Genomic DNA, 23188 nt, shown 5'->3' with positions numbered 1-23188 from the left:
TTTCTCAGATGCCACTGAAACCACTGGAGCTACACTCAGGTGGCAAAGCTCACCACACACATGGATGCAAGGACCATAACTGCCCTAGTGGATTTTTTCGGAAAAGAGCAAGAAAAGATCTGGGGTGGCTTCAAGCAGCATCACCCAGCCTTTCCACGGCTGCGAAGTCTGCAGCATCATCTTCATTAGCATCTGGGTGCTACTTCAGCAACGTTCTCTTTAGGGACAATGATTCTGATGCTCCTGATCAGAGCTGAGCTAACTTGATTACTCTCTGGTAGCCCAACATTAATTTGAACATAAGAAATGGATTTGAGGCACAAGTTAATTTCCTTTGGGATCAAGTTTCTCCAGCATTTCTTTAATTCTCTTTGCAGCACAGTAGGCTGATTGCAACTGTGACAAGCAGCTTTCCCCATCTCTGTCCTGCCCACTCATTTCACTTCTCTGCCTTTGCTTCTCCTCCTCCTGCCTTTTCTTTGTTATAGATACTAAATTAACTGCTTAATTCAGGTGTCTCCATTGAGGCACTTTGTGGGGGCAAAGCATGCTAGCCCTGAGCTTGCATTGACAGACCTTCTGTTGGTGCACAGAAACTACACACGAACACGCCTGCCTGAAGTATTTTAGCAAGTAATAAAACCAGAAAAATATTAATTAAAATCAAAACAAACAAACAAAAAAAAAAAAACCAAACAAAAAATCCCTGAAGCAACCACCTGCCTCAGGAAGCCCACTGTCATCTTTTCATAAACCACCCCCCATCAACTCCAGCATCCTCAAACGTGCCCAGTTCCCGTCTTCAACTAAATTACGAACGTCTATGAAAACGAAAGCAAAAGCCTTTGAGAAGATGCAGCTTCTTCTCCTACTCTTCTCCCCCCCTTTGTCCTTATAGCACTATCTTCAAATTCTATTTTGTGATGCTCTTTAAACCCAGAGTCAGAGTTCAGTCATCCAAGCCAGGAAGGGCAGGAGTCTTGGGTCCCAAGCATGTCCCAGCGTAGAAAGACTGCCAAGTAAACCTCTTTTCATTATTTTTAGAGGCAATTGCAAGCACTTTTCTCTTGTAAAATCATTGCTTTCCCTGGGCCCAGGTGGGATAGAGCTGCTCCATATCAAACATATTTCCATTCCTCCCATCAAGGTGAAGCAGGAACAACAGGATGGACAGGAAAACACTGAAAAGCTCTATAAAATCTCCAGTCAACAAGAAGCAGTAAGAGGTTAAGTTAGACTAGGTCACTGTGACCAATTTAGGAATGTTGCTCCCTTGGCATGCAAAAACTGCAGCTCCTAAAAGAAAGAAGCATCACTTTCCTCCAAATCCTCCCCAAAATCCCAAATCACACAGCATGTACACTATCTTCTGGCACAGCCTTTCTGCTTCCCTTACATCCAGAACATTCTTCTTTGGTCCTCGCAGCAGCAAAAACCATTTAGGTGAAAAACTGATGTTCAGCAGAAAATGATGAGCTTACGTCACATGAATTCAGGCGGGGAAAAAAAGTCTCCTTTGCAACTAAGCTTGTCAGGGTCTCCAAGCTGCGGTCTCTGGGTCAGTAACCTGTCTTCTGGAGACTTACCTTGAACAGGTGGTTGGAGTCCACAGCAGTACCTACCAACACATCAGCTTTGCTGTCTGAAGTCCTTCAAAAAGAAACCATCCCCTTCCCCAGGAGCTATTTACATTCTACCCTTCCTTCTATCTTTGTGGAAATGTTTAAATTATACAAATAAATCACATTCTTACTATTCTCCATTAAATATTAAAAGGGGTTTTTTTGATTGTTTGTTTCGGGTTTTTGCTGTTCGATCCTTTTTTTTTCTTTTAAATTTAGAAACAGAATGCCCAGAAACAACCATGTTCAACCTAAATTATTGTATTACAAACACACTTCTTTCTTGTCTTTGCACAGAATTCGTTTGATAATGGCAGTTTACAATATTCTTGGTACACTGATGCAGTAGTGTTTCTTCCAGAAAAGCACAACTACAAACAAAAATTTCTTATACAAGAATATATAAGACCTTTCACATTATCTAGCGTAGCAAACACAGTACTAAGGGGGGGGGGAATGAAAACAAATTAAAAAAAAAAAAAAGAAAATAAAAAAAGAATAAATGCATTAGAATGGGGGATCTACATGTACAGAAACTTAGAGAATTTGGAAAGACAATTTGTATTTTAGGTCACAGCTTGAAACAACTGGTGGTTTTCTTCATTACAGCAACTCTGGGACCTAGAAAGGAGTCTGAGACGTTATTACACAGAGTTCACGGTGGAGGTAAAAGGGAAAATAAAGTACAGGCTTGTCACTCTTTCTGTATCTCTATGTGTAAAGGTACACAAAGGATCCTAACACCTCTATTTGCAAGGACTGGAGAAATACTGTCCTCAGACAAAACTCCTCAAAATGCAGCTATACCAGAAAAGGGGCAAAATGTGATCCGCATAGAAACTGTCACCAGCAGGAGCCAAATGTGCTTCAAGGCCAGGAGGAACCGCAGATGCAGAGGCAGAAGAGTAGAAGACTTGGCTCTCCATGATGCATCAGGCACCAGGAGAGCAGCAAGGACCCAGCTTGCAAACCACCACACAGAAGCACAACTGGATGGGTGCCATCATCAGGGCTCTCCCAACTGTCAAATCTGTCTTCGGCTTCACTCCTATTCATAGAATCATAGAATAGAATCATAGAATCACTTAGGTTGGACAAAACCTTTACGATTATCAAGTCCAACCATTAACCCAGCACTGTCAAGGCCACCACTAAACCATGTCCCTAAGTACCACATCTACACTTCTGTTAAAACACCTCCAGGGATGGTGACTCCACCACTTCCCCAGGCAGACAGTTCCAGTGCTTGACAACCCTTTCAGTGAACAAATTCTTCCTAATATCCAATCTAAACCTCCCCTGGAGCAATTTGAGGCCATTTCCTTTTGTCCTATCGCTTGTTACTTGGGAGAAGAGACTGACCCCCACCTCACTGCAACCTCCTTTCAGGTAGTTGTAGAGAACAATAAGGTCTAACCCCTCAGCCTCCTCTTCTCCAGACTAAACAACCCCAGTTCCCTCAGACGCTCCTCATCAGACATGTTCTCCAGACCCTTCACCAGCTTCGTTGCCCTTCTCTGGACACGCTCCAGCACCTCAATGTCTTTCTTGTCGTGAGGGGCCCAGAACTGAAGATAGTATTTAAGGTGACGCCCCACCAGCACTGAGTACAGGGGGACAATCACTTCCCTAAATTCATACAGTCTGGCTTCACACACATCATGTGCCTTTAGTAACATCCTCATCAAACTTCCTATTTGTGGACCAAATCAAGTCCTTTCCACCCTTTTCCTATTGTTTTCCACCAGCAGAAGTTTGGGTCCCATCTAAGGAAATCTTCCTACTCTGCTCTCCTACTTTAAGGACATTCGTATTTATTTCCCAGTGGTGCCTGAGGCCCCAAAGCCACTCACAAACCAGGGACCACACACAGATGAGTTCCAGCCCACCATCCAAACCATGGTGATGACCCTCATCTAAAAACCTTGATCTCGTATGCATTCTCATAGAAAGATATAGAGACAGACAGCAGAAGAATGATATATAAAAAAACCCCCACAACCACTGAGACACAGGACATGTGGCCAGACAGCGAAGAGCATGTCACTGGGAAGCTCTGTGCTCTTGGCCACCAACCTGGGAGACCGCTAGGACCTTTCCATCTGTCAAAACCCATCATGCCCATGCCCAAGTTAAGAGCTGCTGCTCTGGTTTTCAGCACAACAGCTTTGAGCTCGCTGCTCCGAGGAGTGCCATGGGATACTTGGAGCCTGAAAGGTGTCATTTAAAACCACTCTCTCATTTTATTAATTTTATAGCTGGACCTGCTGCTCCAGAAGAGGTTTCACCAGGCTGGGCAACACAATCTTCTCATCCAGGGAAGGGGGGGTGCCTTAAGTCCTCAAAAAGAGGAAAAGGAAAGACAAAGTTCAGCCTTGCAGATCCAAAAGAGCAAATGAAGGGCTCTAGATGCTTGGTGCAAGCTTCATTCAACTAGGAAGGAACAACCACGTAGGAGACGTGGTCACATCAGGGGATGCTTCAAAAGCAAACAGAGCAACTTTTAGGTAAGATTTAAAGGAACAAGTTTTGGCTTCTTGCTGATGCTCTCTTAATTTTGCCCATTTTTTAATTTAGATAAAAATCCACCCTCCTGCCATGCCTTAACAGGTATGCCACACCTCAAGTCCTGACATACCTGAACAAGAACAATCATGGAAAGGTAGGCATTTCCAAAATAACAAGATAGGGCATGAAGCTTGAAGGTTCTTTGCGTGGCATACAGTGAATAGGACAGAAAGGCTTTAAAGCCTGTACTTTCACACCAAGAGTTGCTGTTCCTGTGTTACAGAGGCACTTCAACCCTCTCCATGCTCTACCTAAGAGAAATCACAGAGCTAATTTCCCTTAAAAGCCCCTTTTCTCACATTAGGGCTATTTCAAAGCTGTCATAGATGACATTAACATCAAAAGGCATATACTGGGTGTCCATGTTCAGGTGTTAGGGATATTTCCAGCAGGAGCTGCGGCCGTGGAGAGCTGTAGGTTGTCCCTGAAGGGCTACAGCCCGGGGAAGGGCCCGTGCTGGAGCAGGAGCCGTGTGAGGAGGGAGGAGCGGCCAAGAGGGGCTGCGATGGACCGACCGCAACCCCCATCCCCACCCCTGCGCCCCTCGGGGGGAGAGGGGTCGGGAGTGGAGGGTTGAGGGTGGGACTGGGAAAAGGGGAGGGGAAGGTGGTTTTTTAATGTTTGCCTTTGCTTCATAAACTTACATAAAATAGACAGTTTAGTTTGCTGTCTTCTAGAACACTTAAAGGTTGTGGAATTCCCATTTATTGCCTTTTAACTCGTTTATGTGAACACCAGGTATCTTCCAAAGAAAAAGTCCAGCCTCATGCAAGAGTATCAAAAATTACTGAATCCACTAATTCCTTCTGCAGGTCGTAATGTCCATTGCTGGAGGTGTAGGCACACCTTCTCTCTCCTCAGAATTTACTGTCTTCCTGTTCCAACATGCTGCCATTGCCTTCTTTCCCTGAACTCACATTTCTGAATAATTTTATGCTAGATTATGTACCTAGCATGAGGAGGCACACAATTACCTTGCCTGGGTTGCAACACATTTTCCCTACTAAATGTGGTAGTCTATGGTCTGCAGAAAGCAGTGAGGATTATTATTAACTACAAGAAAATACAGGGAGGTTTTCTGGGTTTGCTTTGGGGGTTTTGGGGGGTTGTTTTTGTTTTTGTTTTTCTTGCAGACTACAAAAACTTGCACAACCTGCTTTGATTTGTCTGTCCCCAGCAATCTCCAGATGCGAAAGAGCACTAGGGGAAGGTTGAAAAACCCAACCCGTAGCAATCAAGATCTTGCAAGTTCAGCTCAAACTCCGCTGCAAGTTCTGACACATGGTACCTTCCACTCAGCTTTTATCAGCTCACTCTTTGCTAAGTTAGTGCCAGTGGTTTTAACATCCCCATCAGGTGACGCATCCATTAACACCAGTCCTACCAAATTCTTTCTCAAAAGCAGAATTCCCCAATTCCTCTTCTTCACCACATTTAGCTCCCATGCACCGTCACACCATGACAGACAGATCTTTAAACTTTAAGCAGCGATTCATTTTTATCAGCAGTGAAGACAAATGGCGGTAGGGGACTGGGGAAGAAGGGCATTGTAACGGGTCTGCATGGCAAGGTTTTGGTAGCAGGGGGGTTACAGGGGTGGCTTCTGTACGAAGCTGCTAGAAGTTTCCTCTATGTCAGATGCAGCCAATACCAGCCGGCTTTAAGACGGACCCGTCGCTGGCCAAGGCCGAGCCAATCAGCGACAGCGTTTTTCACCTCTGTGATAACGTATTTAAGAGAGTGAAAAAAGTTGTCGCGCAGCAGTAATTGCTGCGAGTGAGAGGAGTGAGAATATGTGAGAGAAACATCCTGCAGACACCAAGGTCAGTGAAGAAGGAGGGGGAGGAGATGCTCCAGGCACCAGAGCAGCGATTCCCCTGCAACCTGTGGTGAAGACCATGGTGAGGCAGGCTGTCCCCCTGCAGCCCATGGGCGATGGAGCAGATGACTGCCTACACCCCGTGGAGGGCCCCCACGCCAGAGTAGGTGGATACCTGAAGGAAGCTGTGACCCCGTGGGAAGCCTGCAGTGGAGCAGGCTCCTGGCAGGACCTGTGGCCCTTGGAGAGAGAGAAGCCCACGCTGGAGCAGGTTTGCTGCCAGAGACCCCATGAGGGGGGCTCACGCTGGAGCAGTCTGTTCCTGAAGGACTGCACACCATGGAGGAGACCCACGCTAGAGCAGTTCATGAAGGACTGAACCCATGGGAAGACTCACGTTGGAGAAGTCATGGAGGACTTTCTCCCGTGAGGGGGACCCCACATTGGAGCAGGGGAAACGCGTGAGGAATCCTCCCCCTGAGGAGGAAGAAGCGGCAGAAAACAACAGGGTGATGAACTGACCCCAACCCCCATTCCCTGTTTTCCCCCTGTGCCGCTGGGGGGGAGGAGGGATGAAAATCGGGATCAAGGTTATGCCCGGGAAAGGAGAGAGGGGTGGGGGGAAGGTGTTTTAAGATTTGGGTTTATTTCTCATTACTCCTCTCTGAATTAATTGGTAATAAATCACATCTCCTTTCAGTTGAGTCTGTTTTGCCCGTGACAGTAAATGCTGAGTGAGCTCCCTGTCCTTATCTCAACCCCACAAGCCTGTTGTTATTTTTTTTTTTCCTCTCCTCTCTGCTGTCCAGTTAAGGAGGGGGAGTGATAGAGTGGCTTTGGTGGGCATCTGGCATTTTGGCCAGGGTCAACCCACCACAGGCATCCGACACAAAAAAAATGCAGTGAGCTCCCGATGGAGCAGCGAGGATGAAGCTCCAGATGTTCATGTACTGTTGCTCACTAGAGAGCTACCCTGTATAAAAGACTGTGTTTTCGAGCCTGCAAGAGGACAGCAGAGCAAGTGATAAACAACACAAGGAGCGGCAAACCAACCCCATGGGCTGCACAGTTGGCTCCCTGCTGTGCCAAAACGCTGAAGAGCAAGACAGGGCAGACCTGGGGGCTGATGCGTGGCTCCATCCTACATCCCTTAGACCAGCATCCTCTAAGTTCACTTCCCTCTCCATCTACATTTGGCTTTCCATGGAGGAAAAGAAGAAACGAAGAGAAAGGGAAAATAAAAGCAGGATGAAGTTTCCCTGAGGACATTTACCTGCTCTCTCCCTCCTCCCTACAGACATGGTCCATGTCTCCACCACACACAGCCCCATCTAGGCAGCAGCACTGCCTACCTGAGAGCCGCAGAACAGGTTACAGAGCACAGGAAGGACAAGGGGATTTAATGAAAACTCATGACACGAAGATGTTGCCAATCGACGCCCTATGTGCAACAGCGTTTCATGCAAAACTAAATTCATTTACAGAAGTTCAAGTAATTAAGAACATGCATAAAAAGTAGCAGTTTTACCATCTTTAAATGCTCAAAAAAATCCCCCAAGATACCATGGTGGAAGCCAAGTGCTCAGCTAAATGGGGTATTAAATCTGTAGAAAGACACTGACTCAGACCACAATGCTCCAGACAAGCAGTACCTGACTCGTCAGAGTCTCTGTTTGCCGCTATATTTAATGCATGCCGAGCAGCTGCCCTCCCACATCGCTGCTCACTAGGGGTGCTCAGGGATATCACTAATTTCCCAAGCAGCAAAACGAACCCAAAGACTGCACACCAACTACACCTTTGAGAAAGCAGAAATAGGGATGGGTGAAAATGAAATTAGGAAAAAAAAAGAGAAAAAAAACCCAAAACTTCCAGGCTCCACGAGCTGTCACTGTACTACCCCTCTTTCCTCTTTGTCCCTGTAAAAATCACAGGTTTTAGCCATACACAAAAAAATTCGTGATTTATAAAACCATCAGCCTGTATGTATCATTCCATAGTTGCTCAGATAAATAGCTGTATTTTGGCGGGAAGATGCAGCAGTCAGTGCGTATGTAAAGTCATCAGAAAAGCCCAAATCTCTCTATATCACTTCCATAAGAACCTCTCCAGAACTTCAGAAGAGAACACCACCTCTAATACTACTTTTTATTAGTAAGTAGTTTCATTTTACAGTCTCTCTGCACATGCCTTGGATTCCCACGTGGCCATCCAGGAGCTCCAAAATGTCATGCCTGTTATTAAAAATAACAACTAAACACATTTTTCTTATGTTTGTTCATGGCAAGAGGTGCTTCCTTCTGGGTGAACTTTCAGCCTGCTTCAGCAAGCAAAACTGGCTTACTTCTCCCGCAAACAACTGCGTCCCTTTTACATTATTCATACTCCAAATTGCTATTTCTATGCATTAGCAAACAAGAACATGATGTCCAGGGTTTCATTTTTATGTCTTTCGATGAGGTGAAAATGCTGTCTATGGATTTCCTCCTGAAGCAAAAAAGTTTGCTGGACCAACAGTCTGCTGTAATTAAGGTTAGAAACCTCAATTAAAAAGAAAATCCAGCTTTTGGTATGTTGTTTCTTCCCAACAGAATCGCTGTATGTGATGGGTGAAGTACAGAACGCTGCCAGCTAAAAAGTATCGTATAAATACAAAATGACAGGGATTATTAAAGATTATTCTGAGTTAAAAATTCACACACTGCAGCAGCAGTTTCTTAAAGGTGCTGGACCAACAGGCAAAGCATTGGAGATGCAGAAGAAGTAATTAGAGAGGCAACTCCCGTCACTGGTCTGGCTGCCATCCCAATCTTCAGGACTTTTTTCATGGCCTGAAGCTTTCACCAGTTCTATATTGACAGATGGGGAGTGGGACCAAAAAAAAAAAAGCTTTGTCTAGGACCTTTTCCATATTAATTAAAAACCTGCTGAGAGAGAAGCAACAAAGCAAGTCACGTTGCTGCCTACGGAGCATCCTCAAACGACAGCAGGCACTGGCAAATGACGATATTTCTTTCTCCTGGGAAACTTCTTGGGATTTGCTCCCATTCAGAGGAGCTGCACTTCTCTGTGCTTATTTTGCTCTCCATAGAAGAAAAACAAAACAAACAACAAAATACAAAGAACAACTAATGACAACAAACAAGCCACCAAAAATAAGGAAAGGTTTTATTTTCCAGCCAGTCAGGCTGCACCGAGCCCTCACCTGGGATTTGTTTTGGCACCAACTACTCTCCCAGCTTTATTTCCAAGCTCAGTGCGCATCGCCTTGTGCGGGGCTGCACAGAAGAACATGCTGCAGAGAAGGACCAAGCGGCACCAACATGCAAGTAGACTCACACAGGGAAAGGAATAAAAGTAACTAAATAAATGTCTGCATTATATATATATAATATAAAACAGATATCCTATATACAAAATGTAACAAATGTGTGCAAATATAAACACATATTTGGGTAACTTCATACCAAGCATGTTTGGCTCAAGCACTAGCAGGTTAACGAGACAGACCCTCTCCTCCTCACTCACCCTCATCCTTGGTGATGATGCTCCAGCAGAGCGAGGGAACATCCCAGCTCTCTTCCTACCCCACTCATTGGTTGCATTTACAAAGCCCTACTTCACAGCTAAAGACATGTTAACTGCAAGGAGATTTTCCACCCTTCCCTGAAAAATGGGTAGGAATGATGCAAAGAGCAATGGGATTCCCCTCCTGTTTCTATCACTTTGTTGTTTGTCGGTTTTATTTAAATTCTGAGTTTCCTTTGCAGCAGAACTTGCATATATTAAACACTGAAGATGGGTGGAAAGGGCAGGGATGGAAACAGAAGGGGGAGTGAGGCGTAATGTAATTATAACACCTAAGCCAATCGATTACAGAGCTGCAGGGGACAAGGACAGAAAGATCAGGTACTCAGCAGCACGCGCCTGCCTTGAATAGATCCTGCTACTCCTGCGCGCTTTGCCAGCGCAGCTCCAGCCTCCAACACCTTCAGCATCAGGGGCAGGAGCTGCCTGGCCTGGCCTGACCATCATGGTATATACATCAACCGGACAACGGAGAGAATCTGTTCCAGTCCCCCTGGCCAAGCGTGGTGCAGAGAAAACACAGCAGAGCTTTCATCAGAGAAGAATTGATGAGCACAGAAAGGGTTGTTTTTTTTTTAATACAAAGGTGAGTTTTTCAGGACACGAGGCTGTTTGGATGCTGGTGCTATATCTGCCTCCATCACCAGATGTCTGCAGCCACCGCTGCAGGTGGGTTCCTGCAGCACAAGCCAGATGGTGTAAACCACCGTTTACCAAATGCATCCACTTCCTCTGACTCAGAGCCATTCACTTTTTCTTTTTTTCTACGAAAAACCAGTACTTGCTCCTGTTGGCGGAGCAAGAGGGAGTGCCACGACGGCGACGGGAGCCTGCTTTGCCTTGAACTTCATCAGAAGAAGTGCCAAGATCTCAGGGTGCACTGACATTTTAGAAAGGCAGGGGGGAGGGGGACGAAATACAAATTAAATTCAGATTTTCATTGGACAAACAAGGCACACTCGGAGAACGGAGAGGGACGAAATCCTCGACCGCGTGCCACTATGTCACTTCCAGAGAGTCGCTTTTCTGACTACCACTGTACTTTAGATGGCAGCTTTAAAGGTTATGGCTGAAGGGGCTCTTCCAGCAAAGCCTTCAATGAACTCTGAATAAAATAAAAATACACACTCGAACAAGCCAACGACAAGAGCAAGACAAGGACAAAACTTCTAAGCAACCACTGCAAATACCCACGGGGCTGTTGGCTTGCTTGGGAAGCCTTCCTGCCGCCCTGCCTTCCGTGACACTCTCCCAAACTCATTTACTAGCGGGATCATTCATAGCAGCGTCCAGGGTCAGTAAACAGCGAGGCACATCCTATCACAAGGTCAAGAGCAATCTAGAACTGTAATTCATATCTGTCCAGCCAGGCAACACAAGTGTACAGCATCACTTGCATTTTGAGGCAAAATGTTTCCATTTTCAGATATGTGCTACTGGCAGTGAACCGCTCACGAATAATCTATTATGATACGAGCTCAGAGAAATTTTTAGAAGGAAGCAATTGAGGATAACCAAGTTCAAATAGGGTTTAAAGAAAAATCCTGCTAATTCACACTTGGAAAACAGCAAACAAGCCATAAACTATGAATTAATAAACTCCACCCAGCCAACATACCTTTCTGTATTTTGATTGAGCAATAAAATCCTTTGAGTTTACGTGGCTCTCCAGAAATTACCATCAACTTGTTGGTGTCTAAGTTACAGTTGCAACTAGGTGCTGCAAGGTGGGCTCCGGCCCCTCTGTGCTAGCTGTCATACAGACATCAAGATGACATGTCACCTCCCAACGGAGTCAGAAGTTGGCACAAGAAGATGGATGAGACACTGGATGCCTCCTGGGAAACGGCACTGCACATGTGAACAACCAGACATATAGGCATCATGGAGGCATTTCAACAGGACTATGAGGTCTACCAGGGCCTGTTTCTCCAGATAGATCTTCTCACCTCCATACTTCATCTCCATCTCAAGACACTTCTCCTCGGATGTGGTTTACCCCAACGGCCATTCCACAGCTTCACCGGGTGAGACCCTCAGTGGTACCATCACAACCCAATGGTTATAAAACTGGCCACAGCTAGCAGAAATGAAGCTCTAAGCTCTCCCAGAGAAAAGCTGATATCCAGAAGCACCACCCAGATGAAAAGCCATGGCAAGCAGGAGAAGTATGCTCAGTCTCGGTGACATTTCTTGGCTTTTTGGGCCAGTGGTGTTAATGGAAAAGGCGTGGCTGGGCGCTGAAATAAGTGACTTCCCATGGCTCAATGCTGAACCCTCTCCAGCTGGTTAAGGACAACGGCCTGGCTGCAAAGGATGAGTCTCATCTGGTGCTCTTTCAGCCGAAGAGCAGTTTGCACAGTCCAGATCAGTTGTAGCGTATAGCACTGGGGGAGATGGGTGAGGGAAAAAAAAAAAAACAAAACCAAGAACAAACCCAAAAAACTAAGGAGATACTCCACCATCAACAGGGACCCAAAGAGGGAAGAAAAAAATAGTTCAAACCTTTGATGCAGTAGGATTTGAGAAGTTTTCGTGTGGATGTTTCGCTTTAAAATACCATCCTGCAGCCAGAGGAAGCACATTGCATCCCGTAAACCCAAGAGCAATTGAGCATTTTGTCAGGCTGGGCTAATGAGGAAAACTTCCACCAGTCTGGGGCTGCTGGGACAAAGAGGAAAGGCTCCAGCACAGCAACCTGGGAGCCCTCCTTGTGGGAGGGAACTTGGGGAGCACAGTATACACAACCCACCGTACTCACACCGCAAACATCTCCCCGAACGCTGGTTGGGGATGCAGAGACACAAAGCGTCAACGGGCAAATCACAAAATAACAAAACCTTCTGCCACGTCCCTTTTGTGAAAGTCTGATGGAAAATCCCATTTATAAAAAGAGCCACGTTTATTCACACGCATCACAAGGCATGTCCCTGGCATCGATACGCATCTGAAAGATTTTGACTATCCAGGTATCCTGGAGTTGTGATAAACTTCCTACCAAAACATCAGTTCCACCACTTAAATATACAAACTGAAAACTGGTTATTGTTTTTTTTTTTCTTCCTTTTTTCTTTAAGTTGAATCCCACTTGGATTTCATTTCTTGGGTAACAAGGATGCTGATGCAATAGAAACATCCAAAATCAGAACAGCAAATTCCTTATTCCCTAAAGAGTAGATAAACCCCGCTTTGACTTTTAAGCTGAAAACCAAGTGGTTTTGTTGTTTGGCTGGGGCTCTGCGTGTGTCTGTGTGTCCTGGTGGGGTGGGATTAACCATAAAGATGTCCCACATGGAAACAGCACTAGCACATTCACTTCATACAGACTTTTCTCCTTCTAACAAGGGACTATTTCACAGAACAACCCCTCTCGCTCACCACACAACACAAAATATGTTAACCCATTAGCCTATGACTATGAGAGCAGAAGGTGAATAGTATCAGGCAGTTTAAATCTTGGCTTTCTTGCTTTGTTCTGCCGGTTGCAACCTTTGATGGAGTCAAGCACTTCATTTCAGGTATCTGCTTTGGGATTAAATGAATCATTTTCCACACCAGAGAAGAAAAGCCAGATGCACTTTAATCCTGCCCGCTGTGGATAACAGCTGGCTATTTCCCAGCAAACAGTTTTATTTATTTCCAAGATTTTTATACTTATTTACCTTCAGGTACAAAAAAAGCAAAAAATGGACCAGGGCAAAGGGATAGTGGGGTAGGCTGTGAAGGGTTCAAGAGCTGCATCTCCAACGTGCTGCAGTGGCAAGAAAGCTTATCCATTACCAGTTTGACTTGCTCAGCGGAAATCATCTCTTTTTCAAGTAGCAAATACAATCTTCCCTGTAACTATGTGAACACATGCAGACCCAGAACCACATATTTCAGCACACAATAAAGCTTCAGCATGCTAACACACAGCTACAGGAACCTGCAGAAGTCAACTCACCTCTGCAGGTTCCCGCAGCAGCAACACTGCCCAGCAAACATAGTGCTTGGGATACAAGGAAGAGTTCTCCAAAAAGCCCAAAACCAAACCAAAACAATATAAAAACACCGAAACAACTATTCAAGCGAACACAAAACTGAACTTCACCGTGGTGTGCCCAGCAAATCATTGCTTACCTCTTGCTGCTCCAACACTTCAACACCCAAGCTTCAATCTCCAGCTTCTTTGGGACCAGCCATCTGACTCCATGTTACCACAGGCTTCTAGCAGCCGTGCAATCACCAGCTCTTATCTCTATGTAAGTATTCCTCCCCCATTCATCTGTTCCAGGAACAACCCACACCCAATATCAAGTTTGCATTTGCAGACAGGCTAATCCTGATCACTACCAGCACCATTCTTTTCCAAATCCCCTAGCAAGGTGCAAGCATGCACCATGCCAGTCCAGGTTTGCTTCTTAAGGCAACAACTAGCAAGACAAACCAAGGAACAGCCTCTCTAAAGGTGAGCAAGTAGGATTTTACATGCCACATAGATGTCTGACACCGTGTAAAGTGCTGTGCAATTAGGAGGAGGGATGCAAATACTCATCTGGGAAAATACTAGGGTCAAAGAAAAGCTGGGGTTTATGTGTCATGGGTAGTGAGAGAAAAGCATGTGGATTCTTTGCAGGATGAGAACATTTTGGTGGGTCGAGAGCAGTATCTGCTGGCAGTAAACCTTCACTACCTGCCCTCGAGCTTATCTGGACGCTGTCACACGAAGGTGGTCATGCTGCCAAAGATCCATGTGTTTAACAGAAGGAACAAGCCTTTCACCATATGAATTAAAAAGCAAAGATATTATAACAAAAGTATTACATGCACAGCCACCAAAACCACTTCCCTTCTGACAGACACCCCTGGGCTGAGTATTCATGATCTGAAAAACGCCACAAATATGAGGAAACTCAAATGGGAATCTCTCAACCTCCTCCTTTCCCCAAGCACCAAGAGGATGCTATTTCAATCGACTGACAATCTACAGCACACAAAGGACAGAGGAACTGAAGTTTGGGAAGCAATGATGTAATAGGGCAAAAAATAATAGTCAAAGGCTGAATTTGGCTATTTCCAACAGGCAGCTCAGCATCCATCCGCCTCCTTCAGTGGCTCCGTCCTTAGCTGTGTTCTCTTAAAAGAACATCCTGTCGAAAACTAACATTGAGTATCTACAGACTATATATAGCTGTGACATTTTTATTCTGCTAATTGACTTTAAAAAAAAAAAAAAAAGGCAAAAAAGAAATCAACTTTTGAACTACCTAAAAGCAATAGTTTTTCGGCATGGAATTACGTTATTCAAAATGAGAGTGCAGAGTCTTTAAAACAGCAAGTCTGCCATGGACAGAGCTCTCTGCAGGCACCTTCTCTTGCCTGCAAGGATGATAATTACTTTCAAAGAAATAAATCTGACTTGTAGTTTGCAGCCTCTCTTGCAGCCCTTTTAAACAGCATGGTCTGTATTCTTTCCAGTGCAGCACTGCTGACCTTCACACATATATTATTACATTCATTAAATATCCTTTTAGACTTGTTGCTGAGATGTACCACTCCGGACAACTATTCATATCCAAGATGGTAACTCCACACAAAGGAGGGACAGGATTGGGGGTAATACATATCTCAAAAGAGCCTGATGCTTCTGCTTTTTATTGTCATGCATTAACCTTCCAAACAGGTTAAATGTAACTTGAAAACATTAATTTACACTGATTTTATGTCCCACTCCAAAAGCAACTCCAGCTCTGTGGCAGGGAAAAGAAAACTTCTCTAGATTTAGTTATTTACCATTCAATTTATCAACAGAGTTGTAGTTGTTTACAACTTGGTAATTCTCTGAAGCTTTTTCATCTTGGGGGAAAAGATGGAGAAGACTGATTTTAATATGCACATCCAAACAAAGCACATTTTAAAGCTTAACAGGGATGTTTTGATGCATTAGTAGATGTCACGCCTTTGCAATCTGCAGTGAGTGCATGTTCTGGGAACCAACACATCATCACTGCTTCTAGAAGAAGCAGAAATGGACCAAAAAAGGAATAGACGTTGATATCTTTTGGCCAGAAAATAAAGCAGATTGCCTCTCAGGAACGCATTTCAAGTCCAACTTTCCAACCTAGCTGCAAGCAGTGGCATATAGTTATTTACAGGCAACAGGGACCTATACCAAAATTTACTGAGAGCACTAGATGCTTTCCACTTCATTTCAAATTACTTCAGCTCAGTGGTTTTCAGTCTGCACCCTAGGGACTACTTTGTCTTCTACTGAAGACACCATGACACCAAGTCTTTCTGCCCAGCAGTCCAAAATGTGAAATTTTAAAGGCGTCAAGAAGTCCAAAGGACTTCCATGAGCTCTTCTAGATGACATATAAAGCCCAATCAGAGAAGAACGTGGTCTTATTCAGTCTCGTAAATCCTCTCTAGTCGACAGATTCGGAGTCTGACATTTCAGAGACAGCGTGAAACGGGTGGGCTCCTTGCACGATCCACATCCTAAATTCATCTGGACATTTTCATCTAACAAACCCCCTGTTATTACATTAGAAACTCTCTTCCCATTCCTTTCGAGGGTAACTGGGTGGTTAGTACCATATAGTAGGTGGAAAAAGGGTGGCCACAGAGTAAAGCCACAGAAGTAGATGCTTTTGTGGATGGCTCTTCTAGACACCAAACATTGTATACAAAAACATCATAAAAGTACCTTAAAATGGGATACAATGAACCAAACCAACTCTACAGTGTCTAAACTGCTGGAAATTTCATAGAAGTCTATCTGCCTGTTCAAGGATCACTCAAAACTACTCCTCAAAACACCATGTATTTTGCCTAACCAGGTGCTAAACACACCAAAATGTTGTTTTCCAGTTCTTCTTCCAAAAGACCGGTGCAGAGTGCACCACAGACCTCATCTTTCAATAAACCCAAGATTCCTTACAAACATGCATTAGCATTATAAAACACCCAGTACTCTGTAAGTGGTCAGAGTATCTGCAAATTTTCAAGAGAAATTCAAGAATACTGATCCTTCTGGGATGATACCTGTCATAAACAGGTTCTTTTCCAATATTTTCCTTATGATCTCCAAGGAATGGTGACCGCTGCTTTAGTTCTCCTGAAGACCCTGGCAATATGCAAGGGAGAGAAGAGGGAAAATGGGCAGAGGGGTGTACAGAGACATGGGAGCCAACTGAATTTAGCTGCAGACTACTCATAAAGGATAAGGGTACTTCAAGATGTAAACATGATGGAAGCAGACAGCTTCTGGGCAAACCATTCAAGATGATTTTTGGAACACTTTGGTAAAGGCAATGAATTCGACAAGAGCACAAATTGTAACTGGGACCAATACAAGCTCTTCTGCAGCACTGATCCTTCACCTCCAACTGATATATCAGCCTCTCCTGGGCAACTCGAAGAACTCAAAAAATAATTATAAAACGCAAAGAAAAACAAACACAAGGAAAGGTCAAGTTTAATTGCTGTATTTGAGATAATTTTTCACACTCTACTTCCCACTCTGCACAGTGCTCGGCATTCCTGGAGACACAGATGAAAGGATTTTGTAGAGAAAAACAGAAAAAAAAAAAAAAAGCCCAATGTGCAAGTTAGGTACCAGCTGATACGACAGCAAACCTCCCCTCGGATGTCTCAGAAGTGGTTTGCGATTGCACAGGGGAAAGCAAGGGGAGGTTCATAACTGCAAAACGAAGCTGAGAAATCAGCAACTTGTCCGCAGCCAGAGCCACTTGCAAAAAAAACCAAATAATTGGTTACAGAAAAACCTAAAGACTCAGCCTCTATATTATAAACGAGAATAACACTGACCTACTTTGCAGCACACTTGCAAAGCTGCTGGAGATGCTACGATGAAAGGCACTACAGAAACCTAAAGCAATACTGCTTCAGATATACAGGAATAAGGTTATCGCTGTAATGCAGCAAGGCACTTTCTACAGTGAAGGTAACAGATAAGAGATCAAATAATACAGTGAGCTAGACATTTTTTTTGGAAGATACAGTTTTAAAAAGCATTTGGGACATACTCCTGCAAATGGTGCCTCAGATCTTTAATAATCTCAAAAAGCAAAATTAACCTTTTTTACATGGTAAAGATTGTCTCTGGAAGGACCCCATGCGATAACCTGCACAGAGCTCAACTTATGACCTTAAAATATGGTGATGAGTATATCCAGCCAGGATTCACGTCTCTATGACAATAAGGGATTAATCAGGTCTTGCGTGATACAAAGGAAGCCCTCTGCGGTAAAGGGGAGCAGTGTATAAAGAAGAGAAAAGTCTCTGGCGTAGAGAAAAAGAGGTCTCGGACGCTGTACAATATATTTAGTTTTGCTAAGGAAAAGCAAACCTGGGCTGTTGAGTTCTTCAGAAATGACATGGCTTTTTGCTTCCACTCGTACAACCACACAAAAGAAGCTCAAGCCTCTAACAAGACATACATAAAAACTATTAAATATTTCTAAATGTTGAATTTGCCCCTACCAGCTTTCAAATCGTCTGCTCCATCATTTATTCCCCACATTCCCATCATCTGCGAAAAGACACTCTTTCCTCAAAATGGAAAAAGAAAGCCAATCTTTGCTGGAAGGGGGCTTTGGAAAGCAGAACCTGAGTGTGCCCACACAGATCGCACAAAAACAGAGCTAAAGGTATCATCTCCATCAGGAAAGCCTTGAAAGTGTGAAAAATAACCATCAGCTCTTGCTTCCAAGAACTATATTGTACCAAGCAGCACTTGGTCTTTCCACTTAGGCCATAAGACCACCATCTGCACAACCCTTAAATCCCTGCAGAAGTCCTATTCAAACACATAAACAAGAAAATGGGTACCCAGAAATACCCTCAGGGGCTCAGCTTCCCTTGAAGTGAACTTTCCTGCAGCACAAAGAAAATCACATTCCAAAATAGCTGAGCAATTAGCAAACCTTTAGCAACAGGTTATCAGAGCACCTCCTGAAGCTCACCTAGGCTGTGCTATTAGGAAAGGGAATAAATATTGGCCACCTCAGCTGCACATCAACTCATTTGCCTGGCAGAGGTGAGGATGTGCTACTCATGCCAGCTTTGCTACAAAACACTGAGCTTTAAGCAAAGTCTGTCTCAGTTGCCTACCTGGGAAATGGGTTAAGACCACACAGAAGCGCTAGGGAGCAATACGGTAAATCATGGAATCGTAGAATGGTTTGGGATTGAAGAGACCTTTTAAGGCCATTTAGTTCAACCCCCTGCAAGGAGCAGGAGCATCTTCAGCTCAATCAGGTTGCTCAGAGCCCTGTCCAGCCTGACCTGGAATGTTTCCAGCGATAGGGCTTCTACTACCTCTCTGGGGCAACCTGGGCAAGTGTTCCACCACCCTCGCTGTAAATATTTTCTTCCTTATATCCAGTCTAAATCTACCTTCCTTTAGCTTAAAACCATTACTCCTTGTCCTATTGCCCTGCTAAAAAGTCTCTCTCCATCTTTCTTATAAGCACTTTTTAAGTATTGAAAAGCTGCAAGAAGGTCTCCCTGGAGAGAGGGCAATTTAATCCTCTAAACAAGCAAGGGAATATCAGTAATTAACCATTTAGAAGCCATCAATAAATGGGAATGCACCCTGCAGTCTACTAGCACATAGAGGCTTAAGCTGTTTCATAGGAAATGTGTTTCAAAGACATTGTGAATCCCACAGACTTATTTGCCATAGCCAATTCTCCTCCCAGCAGGACCCATCCATCCTGTGAGTACCTGCATCTGGATAAGATGACCCCCAGCATGAGCTAAGCCATGCCAGTCAGGTTGTCCAAACATCAATGCCCCCAAGGGGTGTTTTTCCATCCTCTGGACTGTTTGCTTTGCAATAACTCAAGCTGAGGTGCTTCCAGTGATTCTCCTCAGAGACTGTATCACACCTTCCTAAAGATCATTCTGAAAGCATTTTTCTTCCCAGTCTCATCTTCAGAAAAAATTGATGGCTACAAAAATGTAATAAACCAACCAGTCAGATTATATATATACTACATTTTGAGAAAGATGAAAGCCTATATTGTTAAGAGATATAATTCCAGCGGCTTCCACAACGTAGCCTGCGCATACGCAGAGGAAGAAAGGGAACTGAAGCAGCTTATATTTTGTCTTATAAGTCTCCTAAAATAACCCAGCTTCTGATCCTCAGCTCGCATCAGGAGAATGACACCGAAAAGGCTAATAAAGGCCTGCCAAATATCTCATCAGGACAAAATACCTGTGTGTTCATACCGGCTCTTGCCAATGCATCAAGTGAAGTGATACAAAGAACGGGAAAGACGACCGGCTGCTTAAAAATCAAATATTCAAGAGCAGAAGGAAGCATACACAGAGCTATCGTGTTTTGGTTCATTCTGAACAGAAATGCCTGCCATCAGATTGCGAGAAGCAGGAACTGTGTGGTTATAGTACCCCTGAAAATACTCTTAATTTAATTTATACTGGTAGACAAACTTAAAAAAAAAAAAAAAAAAAAGACTATTATGTCTCAAGGAAAACAAAATAAAAATAAAATTTTGGCTGTGAGGCTTGGTTTCAGGAAGATGAATAGTAGCTTTTATAATAACAATAATAAATTATTCCACCATGGCACTGGACAGCTAATGATTAAAGATGAGCAAAGGTCTCCACGTGTTTGGATTTACATCAGGCCATTTAATCCATTTAGTTGCAGCGGCAGTAATTAATCATCGCTGGAGAAGGAAGAAATCTTAAGACAATCTTGTGGCTTCCAATTTCAGAAGTGAGTTGTAACACCTCTAGAAGAGCAGTTCATCTCCACAAGAGCCAAGACATCTTGAAATGCTGGTGACTTGTAAGATTTTAGCTTGCTGTTTTACAGAAACTGGTATTGCCTTTCATGTTAAGGGAAAAAACTCAACAAAACAAAACACATGACCATGAGAAGCTTTTTAGAACTACAAATTCAAATGCAACCAGCACTCACCAAAAAGATCAGTGGGACATATCTGAGGACAGTGCTAAATATAATTCGATTGTGAAACTCTTGGAGCAAGAGGATGAATTCTACTACCCATCATCAGTTCCCAGATCACTCTACAGAAGACAGCTCTTTTGTGTTGATAACCCATTTTCTGACTGTTGTCTCATCATCCCAACAGCCATATTTTCACCCAGCTTCCAAACCAAATTAAAGAACTGGAACTCCCAGTCTGGGAACAGCTATTCAAGAAATAAATATCTTCAATAGCTTAAGGAAAGAACTGAAAGAAGGATCATTTCATAGTTACCATCAGAGGAGTTCTAGAGACCAGTAAGTTCCTGTTGAACATTGGGTAAATCTCTGCAGATTCACCCCATGGAGCAGAAACACCCTGACATTTGTGCCTTAAATTAGACAAACGTAAGACTCACAGAACAATTGAGGTTGGAAGCAAGATCTAGAAGTCTCTATGCCTATATGCTCCTCAAAGTAGCTCCAGTTAGAGTTGCTCAGACCTTGTCCAGTTAAGTACTGAGTATCTCCAAGAATGGAGATCTCACGACCTCTCCAGGTCCCTGCTCCAGTCTTCAGAAATGGTCATGGTGAACTGCAGGCAAAAATAAGGTCTCCCCTCTGCCATCTCTTCTTCAGGCTGAAAAAATCCCATTCACCCCACCCCTTCTCACATGGTCTGGGCTCCAAATCCCAGACACCTTGCTGGCCTCCTCTAGAGGTGCTTCAACAAACCAATGTCTTCAGTTTACTGGGAAACCCAAAATTGGACACTGTGTCCAAACGCAGTCTCTCAATTGTCAAACAGAGAGGAAGGATCATTTCCTCAGACCTGTTGGTTATGCTTTTATTAACACGAGATGTGGCTGACTTTCTCTGGCACAATGACACTCTGCTGACTCACATTCAGATTCATATTTAGGTCCTTCAATGAGTTTGGGCTTAAAATTCACTGGTTTGGACTTTTCATGAGAAGAACGGCCTGCCAGAAAACCAAGCAGGGATTTAAATCACCAGCCATTCTTGCTGGTGGGGCTCATTTTGGTTCCGAGTCCTCCTGTTTATCACCCTTGGCCATCAGTTGCTTCTCCAATACTCTCAATAAAAATCACTTTCCCCAGTCTTCACAGATGAATACCTCAAACCACGGAGTTAACATTTAGTGCTTATTATGTGGGGGGAAATGAGAAGGCCCTGCAAAGTCTTGACTACAAAATATATTAAAAGACACTAGTTCATTCAGTTCAGGTTAGAAACTCAGTGACATCTACACTTTTTTTTTTTTTTTCCTTCTTTTTTCTTTTTCTTCCTGAATCAGAAATTCTACAAATACAAAGGCTCTCTAAAAGTCTATTAAAATTAAAATGATAGTATGAAAGAACATGTATTGAATTAAAGCATGCAGAAAAAAATGAATTACATCAGTGGAACAGTAGTTTTAAGAATTCATGTTTCGGTTCACTTCACTTACAACCACGCATCTGCTTTCACAGTCCATCACAAAGATGACAGAGAATCTGAAAAGGCAAAAGAAGAGCAGCAGGATGGGAAAGAAAAGTTAACAGAACTGGAGCACAAACTGAAGGATATTTGGAAGAAGCTTTCGCAAATTCATTGCTCGAAAATTCATTGCTTGAAAAAGAACATCGAGGCCACCTCCCATTCTGCAATATAATATCCTTTTTCTTCATTCTTGACTGTCACTCAACTCCTTCCCCTGGTACCCCTGTCTAAAAAACCGCAGTACAACATGATCACAAAAGGTTAGGAAAAGGCCATATGAATTCACATCTGCACTCAGACTTTCAAATGGAAGGAGGATCTCCTCCTTCTCAAGTAGTGTTATTTGATGATGTATTTGAAAACACATTAAAGAATAAAACGCAACCAAAGAAAAAATAACGATCATTGAGCAAAAGCTGCTGCAAGCAGAACGGTGAAGCTAACCAGGAGATTGATTTTGTGTCATCTTTTACGTAGAGAAGAATATTACAAAGAGGAAGTCTGACAGACAAAATAAATTTGCTTTGGTTTGACTCTTCCACCTCCAATCAAATACTCATGATCTATGGAGTGAAAGCCAGATAGTGAGAGAAGAAAAAAAAAAAAAAAAAAAAACCCACAGCATTAGCCCCAAAAATGAAATTCTGTCTTAAAAAGGATCCAAATAATAAAGTCTCCTTACCAATAAATAAATAAATAAATAAATAAATAAGCCTTTATACTAGATAGAGAGATAGCAAGTCATGAAAGAAATACCATCCTACATCAACCAGGAAATTCCTTTTCCCCAAGCACTCAGAAGGCATTTAGGCCGGGAAGCAAAGCTCAAAGGTCTTGGCTTGGCCCTTCTTGACACCACAGTGAAAGCCCTTTGGGAGCCAGGTCCCTTGTCTATGAACTGGTAACAAATAGTACTTGGCAGCCCACCAGGACCTCCAAGAGTAAACCCCAAAAGATGCTAAATTTGGCTGTATCATTAAGCAACGCACCAGAAGACATTCCAGAAGTCCATGTGGAGACCCGCTCGCACCTGAAAATGATGTTTTCCAGTACACATAAACACCAGCTGCAACAGAGATAAGGAACTAGAAGATAATCACAGAGCTTTGAAACGCAATCTTC

The sequence above is a fragment of the Leptosomus discolor genome, chromosome 5 (assembly GCF_034619465.1).
Source record: "Leptosomus discolor isolate bLepDis1 chromosome 5, bLepDis1.hap2, whole genome shotgun sequence".
Classification (NCBI taxonomy): domain Eukaryota; kingdom Metazoa; phylum Chordata; class Aves; order Leptosomiformes; family Leptosomidae; genus Leptosomus; species Leptosomus discolor.
This window is presented reverse-complemented; position numbering follows the sequence as displayed.